The 22,325-nt window shown below is 38.2% G+C and overlaps 1 protein-coding gene across 7 annotated transcripts in view; it reads left to right on the top strand.

Moving 5' to 3' along the window:
* Nucleotides 1–22,325, top strand: part of LOC132808422 (atos homolog protein B) — a 142,049-nt gene that overhangs the window by 60,499 nt on the left and 59,225 nt on the right. For 6 of the 7 annotated variants that reach the window (XM_060822297.1, XM_060822133.1, XM_060822200.1 and 3 more), the window contains 2 exons: nt 3,383–3,493; nt 14,116–14,346. The gene's annotated coding sequence lies outside the window, so the exon portion shown is untranslated. Of the gene's footprint in view, nt 1–3,382; nt 3,494–4,295; nt 4,358–14,115; nt 14,347–22,325 lie in introns of those variants that run through there. The other variant, XM_060822348.1, reaches the window with a different exon arrangement.

The raw sequence follows: 22,325 nt of genomic DNA, 5'->3' as shown, positions 1-22,325 counted from the left end.
ATGATCAACTGATTATATTAGGTGACTGTGATCAGGAAACCCCAAAATCTAACAGTAGTGCCTGTGATGGACGGACATACCAGTCATCCTCCTTTGTTTTCTGATTATTGGTGTTTGAAATACAGCATGTTGTCAATTAGTAGCCACTCCAACGTTGTTTCACAATTGGTTCTCTGTGACTAGTGTAGTTTCATTTTAAGTTTTTTATGCTTGCTTGCTTTCTCACTTCTTTGTTTTCATCCTTTTTTATCCTGTCTCTGTTTCTCTCCATTCTGTCTAACTCTTCTTCATCCAGTTTGTGTATGTTAATTGAACAGTTCTTATTATTGAACAGTAACAAGTAATCAAAAGGACTGAACAAAAAAAATGCTATGGGCACCCCCTGTTTATGTTAGACTGTAAATCAGTTTGAGAATGTATAGAGTTTTTGCAAATTTACTATGTAATAAATTTAAGTAATCATGAAACTGTCAGAGTATCTCAAATCTAACAGGCTCCTGATGCCTCTTAAGATAAAAAGACTGTTCTCTTTTCACACTCGAGCCATACCAACTTGACTGGCACTTGTTGACCTTTGGAGTGGTTTTAAAAAATCATTCAAATACGTTAAACCGTAATTAGCAATTCAAGAAAAATGCCGACCACTGTCAACTAGGGATAGTCAATAAAATAAAAACAAATTGCTGGTGAAACTCATTAGGTCTGGCAGCATCTGTGGGAAGAGAGCAGCGTTAAAGTTTCATTAGACTTTACCTTCAACATAAATAACACAATTTCCTGGCTGCTAGCAGTTCTGATGAAGAGTCACCGGATTCAAAACATTAACTCTGCTCTGTTCCCTCAGATGCTGCCAGACCTGGGTTTCACCAAGCAATTTCTGCTTTCCTGATGAAGGGCTTTTGCCCGAAACATCGATTTCGCTGCACTTTGGATGCTGCCTGAACTGCTGTGCTCTTCCAGCACCACTGATCCAGAATCTGGTTTCCAGCATCTGCAGTCATTGTTTTTACTTAATTTCTGCTTTTGTTTCAGTTCTCCAGCATTTGCAGTTCTTTTTTGCAGTGCATTTGCACCAAGAAATGACTTGGTTCACAAATGTCTGTCTCGCTCCAGTTCTCTCAGCATGAAGTTGGGCAGGCAATACATTGGAAGTACCTCAATGAAAATTTTCTGAAGAAAAGTAATGTTTAATGAAAATGCTAGGTGCTTGTTCTTGAACATTTTAAAATGAGCAAGTTGAGGAATTAGCTACAGAAAAACTGTAGGCAAATCTGAAGATTATGTCCAAGATTGTTGTTGTAAAATATTTTAAAAGACTCTTGTAACTATATTTGTCGTCCAAAACAAAAGACCTTAGTTTACAAATGCAATAGCCGTTCAGTGCTGCAGGATTAAGTTTGGTTTTTAAAGTTTTTTAATAGATTTTTTTCTTTCTGTTCCATGAAGCTCTGGAGATGATTAGAAAGAGTTTTAGTTGGAAAGTAAGGTGGGGGCGAAATGTGACAAATTCCATCATTAATGATTTGAATTAGTTTACCCACTGCCGTTATGGAGAGAGTTCTAAGATTTAACCCAATGATAAAGAAGTAACAATAAAATGTTCCAAGTCAGGATGGTGAGTGGCTTGGAGAAGTTGTGAGTAGTAGTGTTCCCATCTATATGCTGCCCTTGTCCTTCTAGATGGAAGTTCTTTTGCATTCGGAAGATGCTGTAGAAGGAACCTTTATGAATATCTACATTTCATGTTGTAGATGGTTCACACTGCTGCTATTGAATGTTAGTGGTGGAAGGAATAGATGCTTGTGGGTATGATTCCAGTCAAATGGGCTGTTTTGTCCTGACAGTGTCAAGTTTCTTGTGGTATTAGAACTACATTCATCGAGGCAAGTGGGGAGAATTCCAACACAAGCCTGAGTTGTGCCTGATAGGTGGGCTTTGATGTCAGAAAGTGAGTTATTTGCTGTAGGATTTCTAACCTCTGACCCATTCTTGTTGTCATGGTATTTATATTGCTAATGCAGTACAGTTCAGTCTCAGGTCAAAGTATTGGTGCAAGGTTACATAATATCTCATGGTCCAAGTCTTTTAAACTAATTTTATGATGCCATTTTTTTTTTTCTGGAGAGGAATTTTCCAAAATTGCTTTTACCCTGATGTGATGAATTTAGATTAGATTAGATTCCCTCCACTGTGGAAACAAGCCCTTCAGCCCAACCGGTCCACACCAAACCTCCGAAGAGTAACCAACCCAGACCCATTTCTCATTGACTGATGCACCTAACACTACGGGCAATTTAACATGGCCAATTCACCTGGCCTACACATCTTTGGACTGTGGGAGGAAACCAGAGCACCCGGAGGAAACCCACGCAGACACGGGAGAATGTGCAAACTCCACATGGACAGTTGCCCAAGGTGTGAATTGAACCTGGGACCCTGGTGCTGTGAGGTAGCAGTGCTAACCACTGAGCTACCGTGCATATTTAATATTTTTATGGACTAGAATTTGAAGGATTGTAAAGATAGTGGGATTGTAGTTTTTAAAAGATCAATACAAAAGCACATTGTTTTAAACAAGGGACTCCTTGAAATCATGTTTTCAGATAATTGTTGGTCTTCATTGCTTGTACTTTCTTTGGGGGGAAAATGCCTTAGTGGTGAAAAATCCTGGCTTTTATCATTATTAGGTTTGAGCAGTGTTTTGCAGGCTGATTGTTTTGGATTTTCAAGTGGAATGAAGCTTGATAAAAGAAGAAGCTTCCTGGTTTTGTTGTCCTGTTTCTAAAAAAAAAATCCTGTAGTAAAACCAATGATAAACCCGATGATACTTTCAAAGAAGTATCCTCAATTCTTTGTTTCCTGACCAAACTGTTTACAAATATTGTTTTAGTCTCCTGGGGCATATTTTAAACTGGTTAAACTTGAATTGTTGTCAAAACAACTCTGCTATCTATTTCACAGCCAAATGTTACATATTTTCAATTTTCCAGTACACTCTGAGACTGCCAGTTAGTCATATGACAGGTGCTTGTAAGCTCTCGGTGCAAAACAGCATTCACTCTCTCTCTGAGGTATGGTACATGCCTTCAACTTCATAACATATGGAACAAGTTGCCAGAGGAAGTGGAGGAGGCCGGTACAATTACAATATTTAAAAGTTATTGTGGGGTGGGGGGGGGGTGGTGTGGGGTATTCGAATCGGAAAGGTTTAGAGGAATACAGGCCAAATTCTGGCAAATTGGGCAAGGTCAGATCGGAATATCTGGTCTGCCTGGACATGTTGGACCGAAGGGTCTGTTTCTGTGCTGTTTAACACCTGTGTATTTACAATTTTAAAAAGCAATTACAAGTGCAAATTTTATTTTCACCAACATCTTTGCAGGTCTTGGTTCAGTCCTGTGGTTGGAATGACTAACAAGGATTTGATTCTCCAGCTTGACAGACAACCATTATACCTTGTTATAAGTTGGCTCAGGAGCGATCTGCCTTGCAGGTAGGGGCTCAAATTTGTGCATTAACATCCCCTGCTCATCTATTGCAAATATGAAATGCTTTCTGAAAAACTAATTTCTATTGCATATCATGCTGTTTGTCAAGAGTAGTGTTTTGTTTTAAAATGTAGTTAGCAACATATCAGCTTTGACTGCTGCCTGTAGATTCACTGGAAGACCAATAGTTTCATTTAAAGGTGGCGCAGGTGCCTAATGACTGACCATTTCTGACTTCTGATGTCATAGTGAGATTATTGCCGACTGACGGCATTAGCAAATAATGGATGAGTAGGTTGCACGTTTGTCCTTCAGGCAAGTTTAGTTATAACATGACTAAACACCTTTAAAAGTGACAAGGGTTTTCTGCATCTCTAAAAGAGAATATATTTCATCAACTGACCCCGTTATGTCCTTGCCCTAGCATAATAATGTTATAAGCTGTTCCTATACCACAGTATAAAGCTGAGCAGCCATATTAACAATGGTAATGGAAAAATAAGAACTTTGGTAATACTGCAGAAAGAGAGCTTTAAAAAGGTAAACAATACTTCTTGAACAGAAGTGCTATATATTCTATTGTAATGTGCATTCAAGGTTCAGTTTTTAGGCTGAGCTAATGTGATTTTGCTCTTTTGGTCAATATTAATCAAGTTTTTCTCTTCTTGTAATATAGTGCGTTACTGTGGTGCGAAAAGTTATATTTGCAATTTCCAAACACACACTTTTCAAAAGTGTTGGTTTGCCAGGGACCCAGGTTCGATTCCAGCCTCTGGTGTCTGTCTGTGTGGAGTTTACATGTTCTCCCCGTGTCTGTGTGGATTTCCTCCAGGTGCTCCAGTTTTTTCCCACAGTCCAAAGATGTGCAGGTCAGATGAATGGGCTATTCTAAATTGTCCGCAGTGTTAGGTGCATTAGTTAGAGGGGAATGGGTTTGGGTAGGCTACTCTTCGGAGGGTCGGTATGGATTTGTTGGGCCACATTGTAGGGAATCTAATCTAATCTAATCTAGTAATTCTTAATCATACAGTTCTGGAAAGTTCTGGGTTTCCACCTGGGAGGAGTATAGTTTTCCTTTTTGTCTCCAAAACAAGGAGGAAAAAGTTTAAAATGAGGACATCTAGTAGCTGTATACTCGCATCAGGAAAAGGAAGTTATCTTAAGAGAAGGAAATCCTCCTTTTCTGTGCAATCTGGCTTCAATATGACTTTCCCATGGATAATCAAATAACTTTCAATGTCTTAGGGGATAGTAAGAGAGAGACAATGAGCTAGGAGAAAGTGAGACTGCAGATGCTGGAGATCAGAGTGTGGTGCTGGAAAAGCACAGCCAGTCAGGCCGCATCCGAGATGCAGGAGAATCGACGTGTTGGGCATGTCGAAGGGCTTATACTCTTGCTCCTTGGATGCAGTCTGACTGGCTATGCTTTTCTAGCACTACACGCATAGACAATGAGCTGCCTTGCTTGCATTATGCATATTTTGAGCAAATTTATTAAAATGTTATCTCTGACTTCTGGATAGTTCCTGATCTCTTGACATAGAAATTACACGGAATTTTTGTGGATACAATATTTGGTTTTGTTGTGAATTCCTCCACTGAACCTTCTGTTGTAGTCAACTAACCTTGCTTCTGCTTGCTACTTGGTAAGTTACTCGTGAGCTGACAGCAATTGTGAAGGAATGAGTCATTCCTTCTCCATAAGGAACAGAAAATATTGATGAGAGATGTATACATGGGGAAAGGAAACTTTGTTCAGCTGAAATACTCTGCACACTTCAAACTTTGCTTTCAAAACCTTTAATCATGTTTAGTCTCTTCAGGATGAACAGGAGGTTTTTTTGCACGGAACTTCCTATGGTTCCTCTTGCACCGCTTGTATGGTGCACCAAATATTCTGTCGGGTTGTTGGTTACTATTCCTTAGTGGTGTAATCATGTGAAACTGCTAGCTATCAGTTCCCTTCGTCTGCTATATTTAAATACTTAATGTGGTAAATTTGGTAGAATTGAGATACTTATTGGTATCCATGTGTGAACGTTTGGAACAGGATTAAGCCATTCAGACCTTCCAACCTGTTACACTGTTGAATTAAATGTTGCTGATCTAAACACCTCAACTCCATTTACCTGCCTTTCATTTATATCCTTTGTAGGCCTTATCTTAAAAAGAATCTTGGTCTTGAAACTTTGAATTGTCCTAGAATCATATTTTGGGAGAGAGGTGCAGCAAGTGTTTCGACAAGCATTCATGTGGAAAAAGTGGTTTCTGCTTTTGCTCCTGGATAATCAAGTTCTAATTTGAAGATGATGAGCCTTTTGTTTTTTATTCTTCTACCAGAGGAAATGTGTATTTATGAATCTCCTATAGCAAATCACTAACTTTTTTAAGCCCTTAATCAGATAAACCCTCAATCTTCTGTAATGAAATGCATGCCAAGTTTATTTAATACGTTAAATCTGCACTGTACCCACTCTGAGGTCAGTACATCCCTGCAGAAATTTGATGCCTAAAGTGGAATGCAGCACCCTTCTCAGGTAAAACAAATACTTTGTATAAGAAGCATGACTATTTCCTCTTTTTTATTCCTGTCACATTGAGTTTAAGGCCAACATTCCAGTAGTTTTCTTGATTTATTTTCTATTTGTTCACTTTGAATTTGTTTACTTGGTCACCCACTTTTTTTTCACTTCTATACAGTTCCTAGTTTCTTGCCTTTCAAAAAAGATTTGATTGATCTTTCTTGGGTCCTCAGTGGTTGATCTCTCATATGCCTGCTCACTTGTGTGTACATCCTTTTGAAATGTCGAATTTTTAAATAATTCAGTGAAATAATATTCACCTTTTAATGTATTTAAATACTTTCCTATGTTGGGTTTCCTATCTCCACATCCTTGCTCTGCCCAATATGATTTCATAACCTCATTATGATGTCACTGGATATCGAAAACTGAACTTCACTGTTGCAGCCCAATGCAATTTAAATAGTTAAGTGAAAGACAGATAACATACTTTTAAGTGACGTAACTAAACTAAGTACGCGTATTAATGCAGGCTAAAAATGGAAAAACCAAAGTGAACATCATCACCTTTTCCTTTATATAATGGAGTCCCCAGAAATACATGAGATATTACAACAATGACATTACCATCACATTTTGCAGATGTCACAAAACTTGGAAATATGCTAAACAACATGGAGGATACTGACATTCTCCTCCCAAAGACTGGAACTCGTGACTTCAGCATGGAATTTGTGGTGGGGAACAAAGAAAATATTTGCATGTTTAAGGAAAAATTTGAATTAAATTACTTGAGTGTAATCTAACCTTGAAATCTGTATATTGACTTCCACTTTGTGATTTACCACATCTTTCTAAATACTCATTAATTTTGTCACATGGGCTGAAGGCACAGAATGATTTGAGGCAGTTAACGCAGTTTGGTAAATGATGGTAAAAGACCATCTAACATGCAATAATGATTTTTCCCCCTCTTTGACATGTGTAATATTTTCTTTCCTCTCACCCTACCACGTGTATAATTTTCATTTCTGACTATTCCCCACGCTGACATCCAAGCAACTTGGGAACCTATGTATTATGTCTGGTGGGTTTTTTTTCTGCTTTTCAATCCTATTGTGGAAACAAGGTCTACAATTCCACTCTTCACTCCCTATCTAATATGAGGTGAAATACTTGTCTGTCTTTTCTTCTTTTCAAGTATGACTTCTTAATCTGTTGTTACTTGTTATATGCTCATGCTTTCTTCTACATGGACTGCCAATTGTTTTCACCTTTACTCTCCCTTATTAATCCCTTCTTGTTTCCATTCATTAGTGTTTGCTATGTCAGGAGTCTTGTAAATAGAAAAAATTATCTCAGTCCTACAAATTTTGTATTGCATATGTTTTTGCTTAACCTTGGATCAGCTTCAGTTAGATCTCAAGTTTAATACTTGGCTGTGCAATATTATCATTTCAAGCTTCATTGATATTGTAGAATCACTTTAGTGGAAGCATTTCCATAGTATGGTGCAGCTGCTTGTGTACCAAAATCATCATTGTGCATGAAGAGACAAAAGCTTGCACCAACTTTATCTTGAACGGTTGAGCAGTGGATAATGGGTTTCTGACAGTGATATCTATCGAAGGTGCCGGTGGCACACTGGTAACTTCCTTTCTATGGCTGGTCATAGATATTGTGACCAATCTCCTGGAAGCAGGAAAGTTGAACTTTCAACTCTTGACAGGCTGGTGTGTCATGGCCAGAACCAATACCTCTCATTCTTCCCCTTGCCCCAAAATAAAATAAACACTTGAATTTGAAACTAGAGATAAAATTCAGACCACAAGCAGTGTACATAGAGGCCTCAATATGTATTCAGTTATGTCACAATGCTCTTTCTGAAGGCTTTGCACTTACCTTCATTGGAGGACAAAGCACTGTTTGAGGACTGAATGACCTAGATATGGGTTGACATTTTTATTGTTGAAGTTGAAACATATTGGAGCCATGGAAAGTTTCACTGCCCTTCTGGCATGCACGATCTGAGATCTTCAGCTCCATGTTAGTCCTGGCTCGCAACTGAGGGAAAAGTTTTCCAATACCTCAACATACCTGTTCTTTATGCCTTAACTTGCATAAAATATTGCATTCTTGTTTCCTTATCGTTTTATATTGGTCTTTACTGATCCACAGTTCTGCTTACTATTACATACTCTCTGACTGGAGCACTAAAATAAAACATGACAGTAGAATATTGAGGAAATATTAAACAATCAAAACCTTTCAAATGAGAGAGTTCATCCACCACCCTCTCAGGTGTATGTAAATTATCCAATGGCACTATTTCCAAGTAGAGGATTGTCTTTAATATTGGCCAAGAATGTTGGGAATAATAATTTAACCAACATCTGAGAAATGGATTGTCTCGTCATCATCATTTGGCTGATTGCATGAGTTTGTGCAAATGGGTTGCCTCGTTTCCTACATTAACAACAGCAACTGTGCTTCAGAAATTAGCTGTAAATTGTCTTGGGACATCTGGTGATCATAAGGTAAAATATAAGTGAATTTTCTTTTTCTTAGAAATAAATCGGTGTTTGGTTTGGGTTTTCATTATTTGCTTATTAATGTGTGTTACTGTCAATGTTTTTGTATCTCCATATGTCTAGGTCCCTTTGCAACTCTCTGCTTTTTGTTTATTATTATCCAAAAATAATAGCTTTATTGTTGTTCACCAAAATATACAACTGCATATTTGAAACTCAGATTTATGTTATGTACTGAAAGATCTTTGTGTTCTAGTGTGAATCACAATGTTTCAATGCAGCTTCAGCAAATAATTAAGAAGGTGACTGTAATATCTTTAAGAATGATCCTGACCTTCCAGTTGCTTGCCACTCTAATAAATGCTATTGCTCTGTGCTAACATTTCTTTCCTGGGCCTGCTGCAGTGTTCCAGTGAAGCTCCATGCAAGCTGGAGGAACAATTTTGAGAAACAGCTTCAGAATATTACTTCTCTTCCTCTCATTTATTATTATATCCCACCTATCCCAAAGCTGTATGTCTGTGACTTGTTTCTTTGCCCTCAAAAGACCCAGGATCTTTTTTTTCGCCCTCAAAAGACCCATGATTTTTTTTTTTCGCATCTACCATTTTCACTTATTTCATATCTCTATCCCTCCTTTATTACCATTAGTATGACGGTGTCTTTTGCTCTGGGCGCCCTCACTATGAGCACCACTTGCTTTGCCTGTCCCTCTATAATCAGCATTAATAACCAACATTTCCCAATAGTTCTGAAGAGCGCTCTTGGATTCAAAACATTAATTCTGTTTCTCTGTCCACAGAGGCTGCCAGACCTGCTGAGTTTCTCCTGCACTTTGGTTATTTCGGATTTCCAGCATCTGCAGCATTTTGGTTTTATTTTAATTGAGAACTGTTCTTTTATTGAGGTGAATTAAACATCAAAGTAAGGATGTAATAATTGAGTAATACAGGGGATTGATGAGATCACACCTTGAATACTGTGTGTACTTAGAGTAAAAAGTGAGGTCTGCAGATGCTGGAGATCAGAGCTGAAAATGTGTTGCTGGTTAAAGCACAGCAGGTCAGGCAGCATCCAAGGAACAGGAAATTCAACGTTTCGGGCCGGAGCCCTTCTTCAGGAATGAGGAGTGGGTGCCAGGCAGGCTAAGATAAAAGGTAGGGAGGAGAGACTTGGAGGGGCGATGGAGATGTGATAGGTGGAAGGAGGTCAAGGTGAGGGTGATAGGCCGGAGTGGGGTGGGGGCGGAGAGGTCAGGAAGAGGATTGCAGGTTAGGAGGGCGGTGCTCAGTTCAAGGGAATCGACTGAGACAAGTTGGGGGGAGGGGAAATGAGGAAACTGGAGAAATCTGAGTTCATCCCTTGTGGTTGGAGGGTTCCCAGGCGGAAGATGAGGCGCTCTTCCTCCAACCGTCGTGTTGTTATGTTCTGGCGATGTTTTGTTTGAAAATTCTTTGGCATCTAGAGTGAGGAGCTTGTCCTTGTATCAGTTTTGGCTCTTTTGAATATGCTGCAAATTTAAATCATTTTTAATTTGCTACAGTAGTCTCTCCTTGATGGAGTATGAACATTTGAAATATTGTTATTTTGTTATATTTAAAGTTAAGACTCTCTTCTACCATGGTTGAACTCTGTCTCTGCAACAAATCAATAATTCATATTTCTGTTAATTAAGGTGATTAAAGTCTAATATATACATTTTGATCAGGATTTTCTGCCATAGACTTTATTTTGAATTTGTCATCCACTTTCATTCGTGCAGCAATGATTTGATGCAAAATTAGAAATATTGCATAGAAGTCTGAAAGTTCATTGTCATGATTCTTTATCTGAAAATAATAATATTTTGTTTTAACAATTCCAACTGTCATATTTGTTTTTGTATGTTCTGTAACTTCTCCAAGCCCAAGCAATCAACTGTACCTTTCCATGCTGAATAATTACACTTTACTCCCAATCTCTGCTTCCTACCTTAAAGCCAATTAGCAATCCATTCTGCCTCTGATGTCACACTCCACATTTTCTAACATTCTTCTTAAATGTGAGGTGTTGCACTTTGGTAAGACAAACTAGGGCAGGACTTATACAGTTCATTGTAGGGTCTGGGGAATTTGGTGAACAAAGAGACTTAGGGGTGCAGTTACATGGTTCCTTGAAAGTGGAGTTGTAAGAAGACAGGGTAGTGAAGAAGACATTTGGTATGCTTGCCTTTTTTTGTCAGTACATTGAATATATGAGTTGGGATATTACGCTGCAGCTGGTGATCTTCCAGAGGTCTATAAAATCATGAAGGACGTGTATAGGTCTTTTACCCAGGGTGAGGGAGTCTCAAACAAGAGAGCATAGGTTTACAGTGAGAGGGGAAAGATTTAAAGGGACCTAAGTGGCATCTTTTTCATGCAAAGGATGATGTGTGTCTGGAACGAGTTGCCAGAGGAAGTGGTGGCAGTGGGTACATTACAACATTTACAAGGCATCTGGATGGGTACATGAATAGGAAGGGTTTAGAGGAATATAGGTCAAATGCTGACAAATTGAAATAGATCCGTTTAGGATATCTGGTCAGCACAGACCTGTTTCTGTGCTGTATAACTGTGACTGTGTGACTCTATCTAGCATGGGCCATTTCAACAAAGTCCCTTAGAAAATCCAGATAAATTACATGTGTATTACCATTATCTCTGTTATCCCTCAAAAACACAATACCATCCAGGACTTCCCTCTTGAAATTTTTGCAAATGGAATATCATAAAGTGAAAGTATAATCCCACAAGTCCACACTGTATAAAGTATGGGTCCAGAAAAAGACCATTTGACACATCCAGTACATGTGTGTTCCTTATGCTCTAGGTGAGTCTCTTCCCATTTTTCCTCCTTTAAATCTATTGTAGTCCTCCTTTGTTTTCTCCCTCCGGTGGTATTTAACTTTCTCTTTAAATGCATTTATTTGCTTCAATAACTCTATGGTAACATATTGTACATTTTAGCGCTGTTTCAGTAAAGAAGTTTCTTCTGCATTCCCTGTTGATTTTATTTCAGTAACTATTTTGTACTGGTGATCTCTCCATATTCTCCTCCCCACCAGAGGAAATATTCTGACTATATATTCTCTATATCAAGATCTTTCATAATCTAGATACCTGTATTAGATCCCCTAGCCTCTTTTTTTTATATAAAAAAGACCCAGTGTGCAATCCTTTTCTGATATTATTACTCATTATTGATTTTAGGGGATTCATAATCAAACACTTCCCTAATAGAGGCAGTTACCAATTTATTGCAATTTTCCAACAGTTTAGTGTGGTCATTCCTTTCTTTGTCTAATTAAGTAAATGTGCAACCTTTGACAGGGAATGATGCTTTTCTGATCCTGGAGTCTTTTAGTTGAATGGAGGGGTTGAGGTTGTGCACTCCTTCAGCCCATTAGTCCTATGTTCTTTTGTGGTGGCCCCCTTTTTCTGTCTACTGAAATGCACAATCTTACAGTTGTCCATGTTGGGCTGCGGTTGCCAGTTATTTTCCTGTTCTACAACTTTATTAATGACCTTTTTGTAATTTGTCATTTACCTCAATTTTGACTATTCATTTCATCATCCCCCTTTCCCCCGCACCCCCCCCCCCCCCAATAATTGTGACATCTGCAAACTTGCAAATGTTATTTACTTCCAAAGTCCAAATTGTGAAGTCATGATCCCAACATTGATCATCGTGGAGCATCTTTATTACCATTCTGAATGATTACCCTGTGCTCACTCTCTGCTTTGTATCTTGAAACTTCCAGCAGTCTATTCTGTCACTCATCCCCGATTCTATCTTCATTATTCTATTGTGGAGCATCTCATAAAAACGGCCTTTTGAAAATCCAGATTAAACATATTCTGCAACACCATGTTCTACTCTTTTGTTACTTCCTCAAAACATTCAATAAGGTTGATCGAGCAAGTTCTTCACTTTTGAAACCCTTGTTGACTTCATTCTAACAGTCTCATTTCTTGATGTTCTCATCTTCTCAGATCCTTTTAAGAGGCACTCTGTTATTTTTTTCCCCTACCAGAATATTAGATTAACTGGCCTATTACACCCTGTTTTGCTAATTATTTTTGAAAACTTTCCTAACCTCCTCATATATTGTGTTTCATCATGCACTCCTCTTCCCCATCTCTCTTGCATGTGTTCTTGCATGCTCTCTTCCACACAACACCCCCCCACTCCCCCCCAGCATGATTCTGTTTCATCGTACAGTCTCACCAGTGTTTTAGGGGCAAGAATTTGGCAGTTGGAATATAATGTATGAGGAACAGATGCACAGAGTATTTCTTAACTGATAACAAATTTGAAAGGGTTGATGTACAAATGGACCTAGGTATTCTCATTAATGAGTTATTGGAGGCTAACATGCAGGCACTTGAGAAAGCTTACATTATGTTAGCCTTTATTTCAAGAAGTTTTGAGTATTGGAGTAGCAAAGTCTTACTTCAGTTGTTTCAAACCTTAGATTGGATTGGAGTGCTGTGTACAGTGAATTATTGAGTAGAGTGTGTAACAAAGGACTGTCCAAACCTGTTGTCTAGATGTTTGGGTAACCCAGTGAAGAGAAATTGGGGAACCTGGAATATCAAAGAATAAGAGATGATCTCATTAAAACTTGCAAAATATTGTAGGGCTGGACATGGTAGATACAAGTAATATGTTTCCTCTGACTGGGGAGTTTTGAATTAGGACAGATTATTTTAAAATAAGAGGAAGCTGCTTGGAACAGAATTGAGATTATTTACTGTAAATCATGGAAATTCTTTATCCCGGGGGCTGGGAAGATCAGTCATTGAATAAGTTTAAAGTAGGGACTGACAGATTTCTAAATACCAATGGCTTAAAAGGCTATGGGGTTAGCAAGAATGGCAGGGCTGAATAGCCTCTTCCTATGTTCTTTCCTTTTAGTGGAATATATTCTCCCTGTACTCTATCAAATGTGTATTCCACAGTCATTATCCATTTTAGTTTATACTCAAAATCAGCTTCTCTCAATTTGCTAGCCTGATTTTCCACCATATTGATGTCCTTCTCGATTTAAAGACTTTAATGCATATGGTCATTATTGCCAAGGTGTTCTTTCTCATTTAATTTCTCATATTTGACTTGGGTTTATTACCCATTATTAGGTCCAACAATAAATTTACCCCCATTTGTTCGTTTTAATATTCTGGTTAGTAAAGATTCCTACTTAACTTGTTGACAGTCAACTCTTTGTATCTTTTACCTACCCTTTATGTCTTGTGAATTTCAAGGTAGCTCAAATCGACCATAATTGTGTAATTTACTCCATTGTTTAACCTGCCTTCACCACTCTTCCACAACTAATATTAGGTGACCTGTACACTGAACCTTTTATTTTTTCATACATCTGTATGGGTTCTGTGCTGATGGATGCATTCTTCTGTCATTATGTTAACTCTAATTCTCTTTTTCCATTTCAAAATGTTATATCCTACAATATTAATTCTAAGTTGTAATTTTCTATAGCCATGTCTCAGTAATGGAAATAACACACTAATGCAAATTAATTCATTTTTCCAGTGCTACAGTGTCCTGGAACTAAAGTGAAAACACTTGTGCTTTTGTAAGCAAGTACATGTTCCAGTGATGGTGGAAGTCACTCTGCAACCAATTGATGTCTCTGGTTGTCAAAATGGAAGATTTACCAGAATAGCTGACATCAATGCCAAAACCATTTGGAATCCTTTGCACCAAGAAAGGCAAGTGGCACAGCTTATCCCCAGACAAGAAGATCAACAGTACAGTGGAATGGTAGGTTTAACCAACTAATTGAGCATCTCATGCCCAAATCGAAGATTAATGCAAAATAATATCAAAAATGCTTCACAGTAAGCAAAGTAACCAGAAATGCTAGGTTAGGTGATATTTCCTTGTCCGAATGTTACAACATTTATACTGAAGATGGATCTTAGTTGCATGGGATGATGTAAAGTGGTATTTCAAATCCATTTGAAGTTGGAGTTGTGTGACAATAGAGTGTGACATCTGATCATGTCTTGGAACTACTTTGGTACTGAGTATCTGCCCATTGAAAATTAAACAGCCAGTTGTGTGAATCATATGTGACAAGCCTTTCTCTATGTGAATGTAGCTGTTGACAATGCCATCCTATTCTGATGTTCCTCCACTGTCATCCAGCTAGGTGGGATTGTTCTCACTTGCACACATTCTCAATCATTTAGTCAAACAAGAACTGGTATTGGAAACAGTCCCAGAGAAGATTCGCTCAGCTGATACCAGGTGTGAAGGGACTGTTTCGAGGAGAGATTAAGTAGATTGGACCTGTATTAATTGGATTTTCGAAGAATGACAGGTGATCTTATTAAAATAGTAGCATTCTTGGGACTTGACAGGGCAGATGTATAGAACCAGTAAGCATAATCTCAGAACAAGGAATTGAGAAGAAATTTCTTCTCTGAATCTGTCGAGTTCTTCACTGCAGAGGGCTGTCGAGTATATTCAAAGGTTATGGACATTATTAATCAATGGAGATTATCGCAAAAAGGAAGAAAATTGGAAGTGAGGATTATCAGCTGAGCCATGACCTCAATGAGTAGTGGAACAGACTTGATGGGCTGAATGGCCTATGTCTACTCCCATACTTATGGTCTTAACGCTACTCTACCTTATCCCATACCATCCCCTCTGATTTCCCTCAAGGATCTATTGAGGTTATTTCATCGATGTGATGCGCACCAACTCCATCCATCTCCCTCAAGACTGACTAGATAATCTTTTAAGTATTGGTTGCAACCTTGGTGAAACACATGACTCCAGGACGAGCTTCGTAACTGATTTGTATCATTGTCAAGACTGCCTACTTCCTCTTCTATAACATTGCCTGATGTTGCTTTACCTCCACTCATCTGCAGCTAAAATTCTCATTATGCCTCCACTTTGAAATTTAGTTCAAGGTTAGAGTAGTACTGGAAAAACGCTGCAGGTCAGACAGCATCTGAGAGCAGGAAAATCAACGTTTCGGGCAAAAGCCCTTCATCAGCAATGAAACTTGATTGTTCCAATGCAGTTCTAGCTGGTTCTATATATTTCTGCCAGATAATGTGAAGTCCTCAAAATCTCTGCTTCCTTTGCATCAAGTCTAATTTCCCTTAAAATCCTTTGTCACCTCACCTACATTGGCACCCCGTGGAGCAAAATTTTGATTTGAGTTCTAATTCTTGTTTGTAAATCTCTCCTTAGCCTCACCCTGCCCGATACCTACAATCTCCTCCATCCTTACAACCCGCCAAGATGTCTATGCTCCTCTAATTTTGGCCTCAATACCCAATTGTTACCTGTTCTACCATTGTGGGGAGGCCCTAATTTTCATACATTCTAAGCTCTAGAATCTCCCCTCTCTGCTTCTCATTCTCTTCCTTTTTTTAAAAAATGTGTCTCCTTAAAACCCAAACTTTCACCAGTCTTTTAGTTATCTCAACTGATATCTGTTCATGATTGAAACTTAGAATTGTTCTTGTGAAATACCTTGGGGCAGTTGATTATGTTTACAGGCTAGATTAATCTAAGTATTTCTTGTGCTAAATAATTAGTGACGTTTTGACAGCTAGGATAGTTTTCACTGATTGCAAATTTCATTCACCAGTGGCCATATAAATTGAGCTTTATTCACAGGAATGAAAAGGAGGAATAGGTCCACCAGTAATAGCATTGTGCCTTTGATTTATACTTTATATCTCTCACACTTGCCAAATTACAACTCCTCAAACTTCAAATGCATATATCTGTTACCTCTGAACTTAATGACCCCCACCCCCCCCCCCATTAATATTCTAGCTGGCATTTCACTGAACTTGTTTACAAGTTTTCACACTACATTGGTGAGTGAAGCACATTTGGGAATCAAAATTATTATGACTGAGCCTTCAGTTACTTCAGCAATATTCTTCCTGAATTCCTCCACTTTTCTAACTTCTTTCTTAAACATTTGAGTGTGGCCAAACCTTCCAAAACTGCTTTGAGTCTATTTTTCCAATGTGAACAGCTTTGGGACATGTTGATTGTACTATATAAATATATGGTTGTAATGTGATGTTTTTCAATTTATGTTGGGAGTCAGATACATAATAGTCTGCATAATGTGCTTTAAACAATTTTGAGGGTTTCGGTCCATTGGCACGTGATCTGGTGCTGCTGTTAATATTGTTTGGTGAGCAGTTCAACTCCATTTCACTGTTGTAATTTTTTTGCATTTTTTGTTCTCTGAAATTATATAGACATTCTTAAGACATGTAATCATAATCTTTGTTATGGAGCGCCAGAAATAGAAGTGATCAGTCAGCCTACTGGAAACAAATTCTAGTTCCTAATTAAATGTAAATGTGGTGGCCCTGATTAATTGAACACTCTTAAGTTGTACAGAAGTATTGCAGTTATCTTTTGCAATGTGCTAGTACTTTTTCCATATGCAAAGATGATACAATCAGGCCAAAGTCCATTGAGAAGAGGCCAAAATAGATTAAGCTCGCTTTCGACTTGACTTGCTATCAAATTTCAAGCTGTTGGATGGTCTGTTCTGTCAATTTTCTGAACTCTTGACATTTGGGAAGCACTTCTGATCACTTTGATTAATCCAGTTACAAAAACCTTCTTTTCTCAATTTAATTTGATTCGACTTCTATAAATGACTGAGCAATGTTCTGGATCATTCAACACAGTAAATTATAGTTTAATTGTTATTTTTCCTTTGAACAAATGGACTTTCTTGCACCTTGGGATGGTTAGATGGTTGTAACTACTTCTTGCAAATCTTTGTTAAATACTTAAGTAATTCCTTGCTGCTCAAATTATATCTAATGATGCCTTCCTAAATTCTGTTTTAAAATATGAGTCAATTTTAATATTCTATTGCTATGTTGGGTTTCTTGCTTCATAGATCCTCTCTCAATCTGTTAGCAAGTTCCTGTGCTTAATCCACTTTTTGTTTTCAGATTTTAAATTGTTTTACCTACTTTACTGACTCATTAATTATTTTACAAATTACCTAAAATCTACAAATAGGAAAATCTAAATGAGATCTGAGATTTTCAAAAACAAGATGTTTTTGTTAAAGCTTTTCTTCAAGCTTTGTTTAAATGTCAGGTAAGACAAGTTGACTCTAATTGTTCTTTCTCAGGGCAATACCTTCGACAATCTTCAAAGAGTACGTACAGATATTCTGGCCATTGTTTTGTTGTTTAGAGCGATGCCTGCACAAAAAAATGATCATCCTGCCCGGTTTAAAATGTCAACAAAGCCTGGATATTAGCTGTGAATCAGTATTAATGGGTACACTCTTCACAGCTATGCCTCTACCAGAGTCCACTTGCTAACCAGTCAGCAAGTGCAGTACAATATTGTTTACCTTTTACATTGGTATTCTTGCAAATTGTCCCAATATGTGTAAGACTAAAAGATTATGCAATAATATTGTTTCTCAGCAATACTCAAGTTGGGTTTATTCTAGACCATTGAAAAATATTTAACGAATGTTGATCATATCTCAGCTAAACTGTAATGTGCCCTGTCAAAAGTAGCAAACATTGTTTTAAGAGCTGCAGAAGAGTTTTACTTATTTTTGAAGACTAATGGCTAGTTACTAATTGTCTGTTTTGAATTCTGTTAGCTCTTATTCCTTCCTCTCCTTTTTTCCCTGATAGACCAGGCAAATATGCCACTTTGATGCTACATGATGTATCGTAACTGACTGAGAATTTCTCTTCCTCTTTCTTGAGGCAAGATCTGATTACCACAGCACTGGGATGAGGAACTCTTATTATTGACTGACCTATTTTAATCTTAGCAGAAATTTACTAGCAGTTATGTGAGATGACGCTGATAAATTGACCAACACTGATAAATTGACCAACAAGAATTTCAGTGGTCTACGAGTAGAGCAAAACTTGAATCTTGAATTGAAAGGTGTATAATTGCTGGAGTCTTGCTTTCACTCTTAGTAACATTGGTCAGGAAGAAATTTGACAGCATATGCAGCAGACTGGACTTTACCAGAAAAAGGGTCATTATGTTCTCTTGCATTCACATTGTTCTTTCCAACATTTGTGGATTTTTTTTCAACTACTTCAGTTGAGGAACGTGGCTTTTTTCTTTTTAAGGCTGCTATTAATTTGTAATACAAAATGTTTGGGCAGTTTCTTTAGTTTGCTTTAAAAAGAATGTCTTACCAACGTTATTTCTTTGAAAAAAGTGAAGTTTATGGGAACATTTCAAAACTTCATTTTGTAACATCTACCCAGAATCTAAATTACATTGAACATCACAATAGTTATCAAATATCTCTGATGTGAGTCAGCACATTAGACTAGTAGATTTATTTATGGAATGACATCATCAACTAGGGACAGATGTAGCGGAGGTCATGGTGTTATCTGTGTTTGGAAAAAGTAATGCCCTTTTCCTTCACTACAAATTCCATTCTGAAAACAACTGTTTTGTGCAGCTTTTAAAATTTAGTAGAATAGTTTTAATTCTTATGAATATCATTTCATATTTAATTAATGGAAATTATGACTGAAAAATTGAAAACAGAATACAAGCAATAAATGAATTAATAATGTTGCAAAACTACATTGTAGTACAGAGTGTCAGAAATGTTTTTTAAATCCTTCTTTTATTCTAAGTTTTGGACTTGGCTGCATTTGCTGCTACCATAAATGCAGGGAATGTATCGAATAACCATCTAGTTGCATCTGAAATATTGAGCCATGTGAAATGTACTACCAATAATATTTTTTAGGGTCCTAATTTTGTGATCTCACTCTGACAGCCTCCTTACCATGGTCAAAGATTGCAGCTTTCAGAGAATTAAATTCCAAACATCCGTTGAAGTTCCTGGGAACGCAGCTGCAATTTGTTTTTGATCCCATTCTCTAGATGCACAGCGCCTGATTCATCACTGCCTCCCTGTCCTTTGCTGCCCTGGTTTCTTCTCTTTCTGTTTCCCTCATGATTTCGAAAACAGGGCAGAGAGGAATCAAGAATGGGTAGTGAATGAAGTAAAAGAGGGTGGCGAGTGAAGTGGTGAACGAACCAGGTGATGTTGCGAGTGGTTGCACATCCATAACATCAGTTGTATGTACATGAACATAACAGTGGAGTTGGTGCGCACACCCCATTTTTGACAAGCAATAATGAACCAAAAACACCCAGGTCCTGTTCCAGTCATTCTTCTCCAGAGAATCGAAGTGTCCTTTTGGCTTAGATGGTGTCATGTACTGTTTGATTATGGAATACTAGTCCAAAACTAGTACAAGACATTCATGGTAGAGATTACCAGAAGTACATTGTATAATTTTATGTGCAATCTTCCTTGCTCTATTCTCAGGTTATTCAAATGAAGATTTATATCGAACACCTTCTTTAATTCACTTCTATTTCCAACTTTCCATTTCACACATAATCTTCAGATCATAAAACTACAAGCTTCATCTAACTCCCGTTCACTCGTTTGATTTTACTATGATTTGTCTCTTGGTCTGTTCAGATTTTGGGCTGTGTTTTATGCCTCCCCTACCCAAATTGGGGACAGAGTGTGGGAGGAGCTCTACAAATACTGTAAAATTCCCAATTGTCACAACCTCCACTGAATTTATACTGGTGTCTCATGGCATTGGACCACCTGCCCACCTGAGTCAATTGAGACCATTAAATGGGCAATTAATGTTACTTAAGGGTCTCATTCTACTACTGCCATTTAAAATGCAACAGGAAAAGTTCATCCAGTGGCCAGGCAGGAAATTCTCCCTCTGTGTTACTGATAGACAGGATTGTGTGCTTTGTTATAGGCTTTCTTGGTCCATGGGAGACTCCTGCCCAAGGTTTACCTTTTCCCAGCCCCCTTCTCAGGTTGACTTTCTACTGTGGCCTCTCGAATCACAGACTTTTGCAGAAGCTGCCTGCTTGGTATTTGGCAAGGTGAACAGAAGGTTGAACCCTGATCTAACACCACAAGTGTTAAATTGAAAATCGGATGGATAATGTTCCTTCCTCCACCCTATTGAAGGCAACTGGCCACAGAGCGATTGGTGCACCCTCACCATGCTTTTTTCCTTCATCCCACTGACTTTTTTTGCAGACAGGATGTTGTTGGACAGGGTGTCTGATAATCTGTAGAGTTCGGTCTTTGTCCTGTGCTAGAAGATATTTAGATGCCATTTAAAAAAATACAGCAGTGAGGTCCTAGGACTCTTAAGACCTTCTGTTGTGATCCCTATTCCAAACTGAGAATGGAATTGGCAAGCTCCTAAGATGTTTTGGACATCTAACTCACTTCGCTTAGTGATTACATTTGTGATATTATGTCATGGATGTTGTATTATTAAATGTTTTATTGCAGTCTTCGCCAGTTTTTGGCTTGTTGAAAATATTCTTCAGTAACTTTGGACAGAAATTAATTAATGTTGCTTTTTCTTGGCCATCTCATTTTACCATGATCCAAGACTCCACTATGCTTGAGATACCATCATGGAATCCTACTTCACTACACCTCAGTCAAATCACTAAAGATCTTGAAGTAGTTTAGGGACGGTTATTCACTCAAAGTAATTGCTGATATGAAACAAGAAACTATTCACTTAAAAGCCTTGAGAGTGGGTGAGCTTTTGACAGGTATCATTTCCATTATGTTATGGGTGAAAAACTGGCACTTGCGTATTGGCCTCTTGTTACATACCTGTCACTATTTCTTAATCAAAATCAAGGCCAGTCTTCTTGCTCTATTGAGTCTTGAAGACTGTAAACTGGCTAGGTGGAAAATGAGGCCCTGCTCCAGCTTGTGTTCAGTTCCACTGAATCATTGCAATGATCCTAAAACAGAAATGTTAGCACAACAGCTGCTCCAACTTTCTTCTGCCAATTGACATGCCAACACGTTGACTTCCAGTTCAGAGGTTTCTATTGTTCACAGCTTGGAGGTGTATGCACTGATAAAGAGGTAGTGCTAGTGTTGCTGGCAAACAACCTGGCAACAGAGCGAAATGTTAGCCCAGTTGTTAGCACTGCTGCCTCACAGCGCCAGGAACCCAGTTTCAATTCCAGCTTCAAGCGACTGTGTGGAGTTTGAACATTCTCCCCACATCTGCATGGGTTTCCTCTGGGTGCTCTGGTTTCACCTGACAATCCAAAGATGTGCAGGTCAGATGGATTGGTCATACCAAATTCCCCATAGTGTGTTAGTTGCATTAGTCAGAAGAAAATGTGTCTGGGAGGGTTACTCTTCAGAGGGTCAGTGTGGACTTGGGCCAAATGGTCTGTTTCCATGCTGTAGAGAATCTAATCTAATTTAATCAGGACAATGATGTATTGAAAGAGCAAGCAACTAGAAGGTCATGATCAAACTTAGAATCAGTGTGGAAGGGTTCCACAGAATAGTCTCCCAGTGTCTACTTGGTCTTACCAATGCAGAGAAGACTGCATTCAGTGGGCTCAGATTGGATCTGGGCTAAATAAATTGAACTCCAAAGAATGGCAGTTGAAACAGTTAAACAGCAGACTACGTTCAAAGAAAAGCTATTCCAGGCGCAGTTGAAGTATATTTCCTTGAAAGGAGAAACTATTCCAGAGCTCCCTGGATGACAAAAGTAAAAGAAACTATGATAAAGTAAGTGTGTTTATGATAAATAATACAGTTGAGAACCAAGTTGGAAGTGGAAGTTTGAGGTGAGGTAACCAAGCAAGCAAGTGAAATCTGACAGTGAAAAAAGACTGGCACTTAC

Source organism: Hemiscyllium ocellatum, chromosome 1, assembly GCF_020745735.1.
Source record: "Hemiscyllium ocellatum isolate sHemOce1 chromosome 1, sHemOce1.pat.X.cur, whole genome shotgun sequence".
Taxonomy (NCBI): domain Eukaryota; kingdom Metazoa; phylum Chordata; class Chondrichthyes; order Orectolobiformes; family Hemiscylliidae; genus Hemiscyllium; species Hemiscyllium ocellatum.
This window is presented reverse-complemented; position numbering and strand designations above follow the sequence as displayed.